Raw genomic sequence first — 13,374 nt, forward strand, 5'->3', positions numbered from 1 at the left:
TCACAATCAGATCACAATGCGTCTTTTAATCGTCTACACCTGTCTAATAATGCAGGCACAGTCAGAATGCGGAGAAGATTAGGATTAAAGATGCCTGCCAGGGTTTTTTGGGGGCAAAACGAGGTGAATGAATTAGGTTTGAGGAATTAGGTTCAGGACATTGTGCCATTCGGTCTCAAATGGGAGTCAATGGGTTGTTCCTCAATGAAGGAGCTGTGGGGAAACATTCTGTGTCAATCCCCCAGATTCAGATTGTGAAACCAAATAAAGAGGTACAGACAGAAAAAATCCAATGCCTGACACTTTTTGACAACCCCTCTGAAAAGTGTTGAAATGAGCCTTATCTTCTAATGTTCCTTTGCTCACAGCGAGGAACCTCCAGTGCAATGGCTGGTGGCTAGGGCCTTGGAGCCGCTCCAGGGAACCTCCAGTGCAATGGCTGGTGACTGGGGCCTTGGAGCCACTCCAGGGAATGCAGAGAGCTGCCGATTACCGCTTGTCATGAGGCTCTGCGTGTGTGTGTGTGTGTGTGTGTGTGTGTGTGTGTGTGTGTGTGTGTGCTTGCGTGCGTGCATATATTTGTGTGTGGGAAGAGGAGGAGGGTATCTGGGCCAAGGTCTGATGGAGCAACACACAGCACTCTGCCAATGGCACTGGACACAGTGTGATGGAGTCCAGACCGGGGACAGAACATGAGGAAACAGGCTGCAGGAGAAATCAGTGGAGGGTTGTTGCACACTCAGCACCAGTACAGGCCAGTACAAACACAAATGGTCCATTAAGGGAATGTTTCCTTTTTACAACCAAATCTATTTTTTTACATGTAAATGGCATGTTATAGAAGGTTCCAGAGACCTTCTTCGTGATTAGGCATTATCTCCACATGTTTAAGGTTAGGCATTAACTCTGAATGGCTAAGGTAAGGTTTAAGGTTTGGGATAGGCTTAAAACAAAAATAAAAACAACAACTTTCTATCGCTGGATCCAACATGCAACATTTAAAATCAGATGTTAACGCCCATCCACCATCCCGGTCCACAACACCCTAGCAAAACCGAGACCTACTTGAAGGTAACAGCATTCACTGTAGCCCCTAGAGGCCATTTTACACGTCATCGCCCAATGTCCTCAGACATGGATGGATGTCGAATACTGACTTGTATCACGGGTGACCTGGCTGCTTAATACGGCGTTGGGCCACCATGAGCCACCAAAACAACTTCAAAGCACCTTGCTATAGATTCTACAAGTGTCTGAAACTTCCTGTGTGGAAGCAGCCCATGCTTTCCACAGCTAAGATGCTTTATGTTCAGGTATTTTGGCAGTTACATGCAGCAGCAGGCTATGCGGAAAATGGAACAGCTGGATAGAGGAAATGGCTTGAGTTGTGCAAAAGGGAATATAACATTGAGGATAAAGTTCGGAATGACACAATTTCATGCGTACAACATCTTAACATCTGCATCACCATACTGAGTGCTTTGTCGTTTCTAAAAGGACGTATTTGGGTGTTTTTGGAGCCTTTGTTCATGTTTTTTCAGGGCTCCATATTACACAACGAGGACGAAGAAGTGATTTGCTGTTTGGGCTAAATTTCTCAAAAACATGCGATATCACAAAAAAAATGTCTGGAACCTTCTATAACATGCCTTCTATAACAAAGGAAACTTCTCCTTTAATGTTGAACTTATTGCAGCAATTTATTGGAGGACTTCATGGCTTGGCTAGTCAATATTATCATATTAAAATGTATCTAAATCAGTTAAACTGTGGGTAACTTAATACACCCCGCCATTATGTGTTTGGCATTCTTCACAGTGATACTGTATTGACTGGTTCTCATATTATCCACAGAAGCGTGGCTGAAGAATTTAGGCAACAGAAAAACAGTTTTTTTGAATGAAGTGTATTTTTAAACCTATTTTATACAAGCTGTTCTTTGACCAGGTCCTCCATCCCTGCCCTGGTGTGCCTGTGTTGTTTGCACAGTAGGCTATAGTATGACCTTGTCAAAAATGCTATGGGCAGGTAGCCTAGCGGTTAAGAGCATTGGGCCAGTAGGTTGCTGGTTCGTATCCCTGAGTCGACTAGGTGAAAAATCTGTCTATGTGCCCTTGAGCAAAGCACTTAACCTTCATTGCTCCTGTAAGTCGCACTGGAAAAGAGCGTCTGCTAAATGACTGAAATGTAAAATCAAGTCCTATGTCTTGGGCCAATGGTTAGCTGTGGAGGCAGGGGGGCCTGACACATGACATGAAGGAGAGTCACGTGACGTGCCTGTGTGTGATGACATTTCAGGGCTTGTCTGACCACAGGATGTGTGCCTTCTGCAGCACTGAATACGGGAGAAAGCACAGCACCCTTCAATGCAGAATAAGATCCTACTTTATTATGATAAGAGGAATGCACAGTAGTACAGGAACAATAATAGGAGCTGTAGGTTATATTTATAACCCTGTAATACATATACATACATATAAAAACATTTAGTAACTGTAGATGAAGGGAATTTAAAAGTTATTAAAATACCCATATTTCTGGTCTTCAGCTTCTGTGAACATTTTTCCTACTACATTGGCCAACGCAGCAGCTAGTGAACATGAGTTGGATTATTGCCTAGCTCCCTAATGTCATTCCTTTGTTAGGGGGCGTCCTGCTCAAGGGAAAGACGGGCTCTTTCTATTCGCTGAAAAGATAGGTGTGTCGGGGGGGGGTTCTTTCACACCAGCTGTCAATCATTACGTCAGTTCCGGCTGGTGGGCAGTGCTCTGTGGGCTGTATGTGGGCGATTTTGACAGCAGCAGAGTTGTTTAGGAGACAAACAAGGACGTGTTGAAGGGGACAATTCTTTCCCTCCTTGTTCCACTCGAACTCGCACTGACAGCTTCTCAACGCACGGAGGTTTCTGACGGGATGTCGGTTTCCGATCGGGCTGTCCATTGTAAGGTAGATCGATTTGATAGGTTTATTATTGCACATATCGATGTGACTCTCAATGCATTGCTTGCTTCATGACTGATATCACAGAATTTCTAGACTGTATAGTTTTGACATTGAATTGAAGTGTTAAGATTGAAATTTGCCGGTGTTCATCGACTGAAATTTTTAAAGAATTTATCCCATTCAGAATAGTTTCAGCTACAAAAACTCAAAAATCCATGAATGCATGTTGCAACAAGATATCTGGGGCCATTGTTATTGTACAGTCGAGTACGCCTGCGCATCCGACCTATGTATATGATACATGCTTTTTGGGATGTAGGCCAATGGCTATTGATAGCTCCAGGGGTCCGTACTGCAGGGGTCCGCGAAAATATATATATAAAAAAGTAATTGGTTTTGATTATTGGAGAATGTTGAATGACATACCTACAGTAGAGGAGAATGTTTTACTTCTAATGATGGCAACTTTATTTCTCAACTCCTAATATTGAACAAATTGAACTCATTGGAGCCAAATACACTCAATGGAATATCTGACATGGGCTTTGAAAAAGTACCCGCTACCAGTACGGCAAGTGCTTTCTTGACTTGGACATACATGTTTGCCAACACACGGCCAAACTTTGTTTAACCAGCTAAATAGCTGTTTTTAGCGAAAATGTATTTGAAGTTACCTTTCTAGCTAATAGGCTATGTTAGAGTTTACACTTCCAATTATAATGTGGCGAGGTAAAAATAATAATAAAAAACGACCAAATCTATTTATTTTATAATGTGAATTACTTCTCCTTGACGTTCTCATTCACCTGACCATAAGACAAGACATGCATTTACAAATATATATTGTTGCTAATGTATGATGGTTCCCTGGGTCGCCAGTTTGCCTGAGAGGGGGTCTCTGGGCAAGAAAAGGTTGAAGACCCCTGGGTTAGGCTACTTCTATAAATAATGTATTGGAAAATTGCCATGAGAGTTTTGTAACATGTGAGCTTTGTAACATTCTAATACATAATTAGGCTGCAAGTTGCATATGCATGACATTGTTGAGTTTACTACAATGTGATTGTTTTTGTTTTTCCCAGCTTTTCTCATTCAGAATAACTCAGTAGTAATAATTTTGCTCAGAATGAGTATATTATGTTGAGTATGACTAGCCTACACTTTGAAGTTGGTCTTTATATGGCAAATAGGGGCGAGAGGCGATGTTGAGGACAGAATCAGTAATGACGCTAAAACGTGTGTCTGAGTGGTCAGGTTTTGGAAGAAAGCTTGGAGGCCTGTTGATAGTGAATGGGTATTACTGTAAGGGAAGAGGAAGCATGTGTTGAGAGTTGGCTCAGTGCTCAGGGTGATCATCCTTTTGTCCTGGCCTGCAGGTTTGCCTCCCTTCTAATCATGAGGATATTTCCAGGTTTGCTCTGTTTTTAGAATAAATGTACTTCATTACTATCTATAAACGATATACTATTATACTTATCTATACTTTTCTATGTGTGTACAGATGGGATAAAAGGGTCCCACATGTGTGTCTGAATGGTCAGGTCTTTATAATGGGCTTCATAATATGTTTATAAAGGGTTTGTGAAGGATATACAAGTACAATATAAAGTTATTTCTAGACTGCTAATGGTTAGTTCATACCTACATTTAGTACATAACGTGGTGCCAAAATTACTTGCTTTTTTAGCAGATCAAAGTTATGCACATTACGCAAAATGTATATTAATCAAACTAAATTGTAAACTAGTATGTGTATAATGCTTGCCGTGCAATGATCTCTTATGAAGGAATCAACAACCTACCAATAGAGCCTTTCAGTGCCAAATTGCACACTTCCTCTGTGAGTCTGAAACTTGACCCAAATCCTGCCGTTCCTGTTCCTACCCCAGTCCTCCAAGCTACAGGAATGCTGCCCGGGTTTTTCCACATCCAAGCTGGTTGGGATTTTAATCCACTTGTTACCTTCTTTTAGTCACCTAAAAAAAATCTGAATTTGGTACTCATACAAGTTGCGGTCAAATATATTGGCACCCTTGCACTTTACAACGGAGTGCAATGGAGCAGAATATTCAGTATTCTCTTTTAAAAACTGGTTGAATGGCTATATATATATATATATATATATTATTATATATATATATATATTATGTAGTACTTTTATCCCCTTTTCGTGATATCCAATTGGTAGTTACAGTCTTGTCCCATTGCTGCAAATCCAGTATGGACTCGGGAGAGGCGAAGCTCGAGAGTCATGCGTTCTCCGAAATACAAGCCAGTCAAGTCGTACACTTAATAACCCGGAAGCCAGCCACACCAATGTGTCGGAGGAAACACCGTCCAGCTGGTGACCGAAGTCAGCTTGCAGGCACCCGGCCCGCCACAAGGAGTCGCTAGAGCAGATTGGGACAAGGACATCCCGGTCAGTCAAACACTCCCCTAACCCGGATGACGCTGGGCCAATTGTGCGCCGCCTCATGGGTCTCCCGGTCACGACCGGCTGTGAGACAGCCTGGGATCGAACCCGGATCTGTAGTGACGCCTTGGATCGCTGCGCCACTCGGGAGGCCCTTGAATGGCTATTATGACCCTGTAGGCACCTGCAACTTACCACAGGTGAGGTAAATTAGACATACACGAGAATCACCTGCCTCCAAACAAATTAATTTGAATTTTGAATAATTTAGTCCAGGCCATTTTTTGCTTTGAAGTGGAAAATCTAAATTATAGTTTTTTTTTTTTCTTAAACCTTAACAGTTATAAATCAAACAAATACACATGTGAACACCAAAGGTTTTTTAAATTTTAACTTGTTTTTTAAGAAATAGTGAATGGTGTAAGGGTGCCAATATATCTGACCACAACTGTTGATCACAGTATTCTCTGTGAGGTTTGGTAAGGATAGCCTGGACCGTCACTGACTGCACTGTGTAGTGGTAGTTGAGGGTTACATTAGTCTCTCAGGTTGCTGCCTTGGGGCCCTCTTCATACTGCCAGGGCCATGTGGACGTGGAGTTTGCCTTTAGTTCAAAGGTCACCCTTCCATCAGTGAAACTTTCCACCTAGGCCCTCTTCACGCTGAAAAGTTTCTACTTGTTTTAATGTCCAGCAAAGATCTGCCATGCTTGAGGCCCCCGGGTGATGCAGTGGTCTAAGGCACTACATTGCAGTGCTAGCTTTGCCACCCGCGACTGGGAGGGCCATGGGGTGGTGCACAATTGGCTCTGGGTTAGGGAGGGTTTGGCCGGCAGGGATATGCTTGTCTCATTGTGCACTAGTGACTCCTGTGGTAGGCTGGGAACAGTGCATGCTGTTCAGGTCGCTAGGTATACGGTGTTTCCTCTGACACATTGGTGCGGCTGGCTTCCGGGTTGGATTTGTTTTGTGTCAAGAAGCAGTGCGGCTTGGTTGGGTTGTGTTTTGGAGGACGCATGGATCTCGACCTTTGCCTCTCCCGAGTCCGTACGGGAGTTGCAGCAATGAGACAAGACAGTAACTACTACCAATTGGATACCATTAAATTGGGGAGAAAAAGGGGGTCAAGAGTTTAGAGTTACTTGTAACTAGGCAAGTAAGTTAGGAACAAAATCTTATTCACAATGATGACCTAGGAACAATGGGTTAACTGCCTTGTTCAGGGGCAAAATTACAGATTTTTACCTTGTCAGCTCAGGGATTTGATCTAGCAACCTTTTAGTTACTGGCCCATGCTCTAACCACTAGGCTACCTGCCGCCTTAGTGTCCACCTCAGCAACAAACATCATGGTTCAAACACACCAAGACAGTCTCCCCCTCAGGAGACTGAAAATATTTGGCAGTGGTCCCCAGATCCTCCAAAAACTCTACAGCTGCACAATCAAGAGCATCCTACTGGTTGCATCACCGCCTGGTATGGCAACTGCTCGGCATCCAACCGTAAGGCGCTACTGAGTGTAGAGCGTACGGCCCAATACATCACCTGGGGCCAAGCTTCCTGCCATCCAGGACCTATTTACTATGCGTGTCAGAGTAAGGCCCCAAAAAATTGTTAAAGATTCCAGTTACCCAAGTCATAGACTGTTCTCTCTGCAACCACTCGGCAAGCGGTACTGAAGCACCAAGTTTAGGTCCAAAAGGCTCGACTAACCTGTACCCCCGCACATTGACTTGGTACCGCACTGAAAGAACCCAATGGATCTTCTTTAGTTTTCAAAAAGGTATAGATTCTCATCAGAGCTTTTCATGCAACTTCACATCACACTCCACAGAGATATAGTTTAGAAACACTGCAGATGAATAGTTCCTACATAATGTCTTTGACCCACAATCTCGGGACTCAGTCCCTTCCTAACCATGTGTTGTACATGTTTAGTCTATTCCTAAAGATCTATGGGAGACTTCTCCTGCTCTGTCCTTAGGCAGTCTGTTTCTATGTGGCTTGGCTGCACTGTGAGAGACTTGTCTCTACTCTAGGAACCTGAGACCTGTAATCAGCTTGTGCTTGGCTGCTTTAGACAGCTGCATAGAGACAAGGAGACAGAGGAAGAAAGAGACAGACAGAAAGAAAGAGAGACAGAGGGGAGGGATTTCTCTTTTCACCTCAAACAGGACTTTCCGGTTTCCTCTGAACTGCGTTCTTTATTACATTTATCACCGGTCTTTCTCTGTGAGTCCATAAAGAACATGTTGTCAGTAGGTTTGCAACAAGAATCCTCTTTCGGAAGCCTGGTATGCATGTTCATTAGGTGACTTTGTTGAAACAGTTGAGAGTCATTTCTGAAGAGAAATGACACCATACACTAGTAAGAGGTTTCTGCAATACAAAGGATCTGTTCATGGAGGTATCGGCATGCGCATGAGCGTGTGTATGTGTTGAGGCGCATGAGCGTGTGTATGTGTTGAGGCGCATGAGCGTGTGTATGTGTTGAGGCGCATGAGCTTGTGTATGTGTTGAGCGCATGTGTTGTGTTGAGGCGCATGAGCGTGTGTATGTGTTGATGGCGCATGTGTTAGCGCATGAGCGTGTGTATGTGTTGAGGCGCATGAGCGTGTGTATGTGTTGAGCGCATGAGCGTGTGTATGTGTTGGCGCATGGCGTGTGTATGTGTTGAGCGCATGGCGTGTGTATGTGTTGAGCGCATGAGCGTGTGTATGTGTTGAGCGCATGAGCGTGTATGTGTTGAGGCGCATGCGTGTGTGTTGCGCATGTTGTATGTGTTGAGGCGCATGAGCGTGTGTATGTGTTGAGGCGCATGAGCGTGTGTATGTGTTGAGCGCATGAGCGCATGTGTATGTGTTAGCGCATATGTGTTGAGGCGCATGAGCGTGTGTATGTGTTGAGGCGCATGAGCGTGTGTATGTGTTGAGGCGCATGAGCGTGTGTATGTGTTGAGGCGCATGAGCGTGTGTATGTGTTGAGGCGCATGAGCGTGTGTATGTGTTGAGGCGCATGAGCGTGTGTATGTGCTGAGGCGTATGAGCGTGTGTATGTGCTGAGGCATATGAGCGTGTGTATGTGCTGAGGCATATGAGCGTGTGTATGTGCTGAGGCGCATATGAGCGTGTGTATGTGCTGAGGCATATGAGCGTGTGTGTGCTGAGGCATATGAGCGTGTGTATGTGCTGAGGCATATGAGCGTGTGTATGTGTTGAGGCGTATGAGCGTGTGTATGTGCTGAGGCATATGAGCGTGTGTATGTGTTGAGGCGTATGAGCGTGTGTATGTGCTGAGGCATATGGCGTATGTATGTGTGTATGTGTATGTGTTGAGGCATATGAGCGTGTGTATGTGCTGAGGCATATGAGCGTGTGTATGTGCTGGCATATGAGCGTGTGTATGTATTGGCGTATGAGCGTGTGTATGTGTTGAGGTATGAGCGTGTGTATGTATTGAGGCGTATGAGCGTGTGTATGTGTTGAGGCGTATGAGCGTGTGTATGTGCTGAGGCATATGAGCGTGTGTATGTATTGAGGCGTATGAGCGTGTGTATGTGCTGAGGCATATGAGCGTGTGTATGTATTGAGGCATATGAGCGTGTGTATGTATTGAGCGTATGAGCGTGTGTATGTGTTGAGGCATATGAGCGTGTGTATGTGTTGAGGCGTATGAGCGTGTGTATGTGCTGAGGCATATGAGCGTGTGTATGTGCTGAGGCATATGAGCGTGTGTATGTATTGAGGCATATGAGCGTGTGTATGTGTTGAGGCGTATGAGCGTGTGTATGTGTTGAGGCGTATGAGCGTGTGTATGTGTTGAGGCATATGAGCGTGTGTATGTGTTGAGGCGTATGAGCGTGTGTATGTGTGAGGCATATGAGCGTGTGTATGTGCTGAGGCATATGAGCGTGTGTATGTGTGTATGAGCGTGTGTATGTGTTGAGGCGTATGAGCGTGTGTATGTGTTGAGGCATATGAGCGTGTGTATGTGCTGAGGCGTGTGTATGTGTTGAGGCATATGAGCGTGTGTATGTGTTGAGGCATATGAGCGTGTGTATGTATTGAGGCGTATGAGCGTGTGTATGTGCTGAGGCATATGAGCGTGTGTATGTGTATGCGTATGAGCGTGTGATGTGTTGGCATATGAGCGTGTGTATGTATTGAGGCGTATGAGCGTGTGTATGTGTTGAGGCATATGAACGTGTGTATGTGCTGAGGCATATGATGCGTGTGTATGTGTTGAGGCATATGAGCGTGTGTATGTATTGAGGCGTATGAGCGTGTGTATGTGTTGAGGCATATGAACGTGTGTATGTGCTGAGGCATATGAGCGTGTGTATGTGCTGAGGCATATGAGCGTGTGTATGTGCTGAGGCATATGAGCGTGTGTATGTATTGAGGCGTGTGAGCGTGTGTATGTGTTGAGGCGTGTGAGCGTGTGTATGTGTTGAGGCATATGAGCTTGTGTATGTATTGAGGCGTATGAGCGTGTGTATGTATTGAGGCACATGAGCGTGTGTATGTATTGAGGCGTGTGAGCGTGTGTATGTATTGAGGCACATGAGCGTGTGTATGTATTCAGGCGTGTGAGCGTGTGTATGTGTTGAGGCATATGAGCTTGTGTATGTATTGAGGCGTATGAGCGTGTGTATGTATTGAGGCGTATGAGCGTGTGTATGTATTGAGGCACATGAGCGTGTGTATGTATTGAGGCGTGTGAGCGTGTGTATGTGTTGAGGCATATGAGCTTGTGTATGTATTGAGGCGTATGAGCGTGTGTATGTGTTGAGGCGTGTGAGCGTGTGTATGTGCTGAGGCATATGAGCTTGTGTATGTATTGAGGCGTATGAGCGTGTGTATGTGCTGAGGCATATGAGCTTGTGTATGTATTGAGGCGTATGAGCGTGTGTATGTATTGAGGCGTATGAGCGTGTGTATGTGCTGAGGCACATGAGCGTGTGTATGTATTGAGGCGTGTGAGCGTGTGTATGTGTTGAGGCATACGAGCTTGTGTATGTATTGAGGCGTATGAGCGTGTGTATGTGTTGAGGCGTGTGAGCGTGTGTATGTGCTGAGGCATATGAGCTTGTGTATGTATTGAGGCGTATGAGCGTGTGTATGTATTGAGGCGTGTGAGCGTGTGTATGTGCTGAGGCATATGAGCTTGTGTATGTATTGAGGCGTATGAGCGCGTGTGTATGTATTGAGGCGTATGAGCGTGTGTATGTATTGAGGCGTATGAGCGTGTGTATGTATTGAGGCGTATGAGCGTGTGTATGTATTGAGGCGTATGAGCGTGTGTATGTATTGAGGCACATGAGCGTGTGTATGTATTGAGGCGTGTGAGCGTGTGTATGTGTTGAGGCATATGAGCTTGTGTATGTATTGAGGCGTATGAGCGTGTGTATGTGTTGAGGCGTGTGAGCGTGTGTATGTGCTGAGGCATATGAGCTTGTGTATGTATTGAGGCGTATGAGCGTGTGTATGTGCTGAGGCATATGAGCGTGTGTATGTGCTGAGGCATATGAGCGTGTGTATGTGCTGAGGCATATGAGCGTGTGTATGTGTTGAGGCGTGTGAGCGTGTGTATGTGCTGAGGCATATGAGCTTGTGTATGTATTGAGGCGTATGAGCGTGTGTATGTGCTGAGGCATATGAGTGTGTGTATGTGTTGAGGCGTATGAGCGTGTGTATGTGCTGAGGCATATGAACGTGTGTATGTGTTGAGGCATATGAGCGTGTGTATGTGTTGAGGCGTATGAGCGTGTGTATGTGCTGAGGCATATGAACGTGTGTATGTGTTGAGGCGTATGAGCGTGTGTATGTGCTGAGGCATATGAGCGTGTGTATGTGTTGAGGCGTATGCGCGTGTGTATGTGTTGAGGCGTGTGTGTGTGTGTATGTGTTGAGGCGTGTGTGTGTGTGTGTGTATGTGTTGAGGCGTGTGTGTGTGTGTATGTGTTGAGGCGTGTGTGTGTGTGTGTATGTGTTGAGGCGTATGCGCGTGTGTATGTGTTGAGGCGTGTGTGTGTGTGTATGTGTTGAGGCGTGTGTGTGTGTGTGAATGTGCTGAGGCATATGAGCGTGTGTATGTGTTGAGGCGTATGAGCGTGTGTATGTGTTGAGGCGTGTGTGTGTGTGTACATGCATACGTTCATGCACATGTGTGCACTTGTTTGTACATGTGTGTATGTGTATCTATGTACTTCTCTGTCTGTGCATGAGTGATCTCTCTCTCTCTCTAGTAACCATTGGATTAGCTCCAGAGCAGTAGTGTGCGGTAAGGTCTGATGCCTGGTAAGATCTGATGCCTGGTAAGGTCTGATGCCCGGTAAGGTCTGATGCCCGGTAAGGTCTGATGCCGGGTAAGGTCTGATGCCCGGTAAGGTCTGATGCCCGGTAAGGTCTAATGTCCGGTAAGGTCTAATGCCGGGTAAGATCTGATGCCCGGTAAGGTCTGATGCCCGGTAAGGTCTGATGCCCGGTAAGGTCTGATGCCGGGTAAGGTCTGATGCCCGGTAAGGTCTGATGCCCGGTAAGGTCTAATGTCCGGTAAGGTCTAATGCCGGGTAAGATCTGATGCCCGGTAAGGTCTAATGCCGGGTAAGATCTGATGCCCGGTAAGGTCTAATGCCGGGTAAGGTCTGATGCCGGGTAAGGTCTGATGCCGGGTAAGGTCTGATGCCGGGTAAGGTCTAATGCCGGGTAATGCCGGGTAAGGTCTGATGCCGGGTCTAATGCCGGGTAAGGTCTAATGCCCGGTAAGGTCTAATGCCCGGTAATGTCTAATGCCGGGTAAGGTCTAATGCCGGGTAAGGTCTAATGCCCGGTAAGGTCTAATGCCGGGTAAGGTCTAATGCCCGGTAAGGTCTAATGCCGGGTAGGCTCTTTCTATCCCCTTCTCTCACTCGCACGCACACACACTCATAAAGTGGATTTTTTTCTACGGTGTTTATCGGTACGACAGGATCACAAAGATAACCATCAAACAACCACAACCAATCATCAAACAGCAGCAGATAGGCGACGCAGATATTAGACACACATTTACAGGCCCTAATTGCTTGTACCCTGCACGAACAGGGGACTTTCAGCACTACAGACAGCAACCCAAATGCCAGCAAGTAGGCCTATGTAGAGAGCACTATACATACAACATGCCTAGTATTCAGCGCTACTGATTGAGATATATACTAACACAATAGACATGTAATGTAATAATGGTAGACGGCGCTACTGATTGAGATATATACTACCGGTCAAAAGTTTAAGAACACCTACTCATTCAAGGGTTTTTCTTTATTTTTACTATTTTCTACATTGTAGAATAATAGTGAAGAAATTAAAACTATGAAATAACACATATGGAATCATGTAGTAAGAAAAAAGTGTTAAACAAATGAAAATATATTTCATATTTGAGATTCTTCAAATAGCCACCCTTTGTCTTGATGACAGCTTTGTGTTGAAAGTGCGTTGGCCGGTGGACAGAAACAAAAGGAGGCCATGTGGCGGAGAGTGATGTACTGTAGGCACTGGAGAAGGGGGTGTGAGCAGGTGGGTCTAGGTGTGATGTTGTGGATGTTTGTGTGCATTCTCATTTTTTAGAATGATGGAGGTCACTGTGTTCTTGGGGAATTCCAATGCTGCAGATATTTGTTGGTACCCTTCCCCAGATCTGTGCCTCGATACAAAAGTCTCTGAGCTCTATGGACAATTCATTTGACCTCATGGCTTGGTTTTTGCTCTGACATGCACTGTCAACTGGGGGACCTTATGTAGACAGGTGTGTGCCTTTCCAAGTCATGTCCAATCAATTGAATTTATCACAGATGGACTGCAATCACGTCAAGGATGATCAATGGAAACAGGATGCACCTGAGCTCAATTTTGAGTCTCAAAGCAAAGGGGCTGAATACTTAGGATGGGTTTCTGTACAGCACAATGTGACATCGGCTGATATAAAAAGGGCTTCATAAATACATTTGATTGATTGATTGATTATGTAAATAAGGTAT

The 13,374-nt window shown here is 45.1% G+C and overlaps 1 protein-coding gene across 2 annotated transcripts in view; it reads left to right on the forward strand.

The window, feature by feature from the left end:
* Window positions 1-2,763: 2,763 nt before the first annotated feature.
* Window positions 2,764-13,374, forward strand: part of LOC112227820 (peroxisome proliferator-activated receptor alpha-like) — a 66,811-nt gene continuing 56,200 nt past the window's right edge. The window contains exon 1 of one of the 2 annotated variants that reach the window (XM_024392783.2): window positions 2,764-2,946. The gene's annotated coding sequence lies outside the window, so the exon portion shown is untranslated. The remainder of the gene's footprint in view (window positions 2,947-13,374) is intronic. The other variant, XM_042301891.1, reaches the window with a different exon arrangement.

Source organism: Oncorhynchus tshawytscha, linkage group LG01, assembly GCF_018296145.1.
Source record: "Oncorhynchus tshawytscha isolate Ot180627B linkage group LG01, Otsh_v2.0, whole genome shotgun sequence".
NCBI classification, from domain to species: domain Eukaryota; kingdom Metazoa; phylum Chordata; class Actinopteri; order Salmoniformes; family Salmonidae; genus Oncorhynchus; species Oncorhynchus tshawytscha.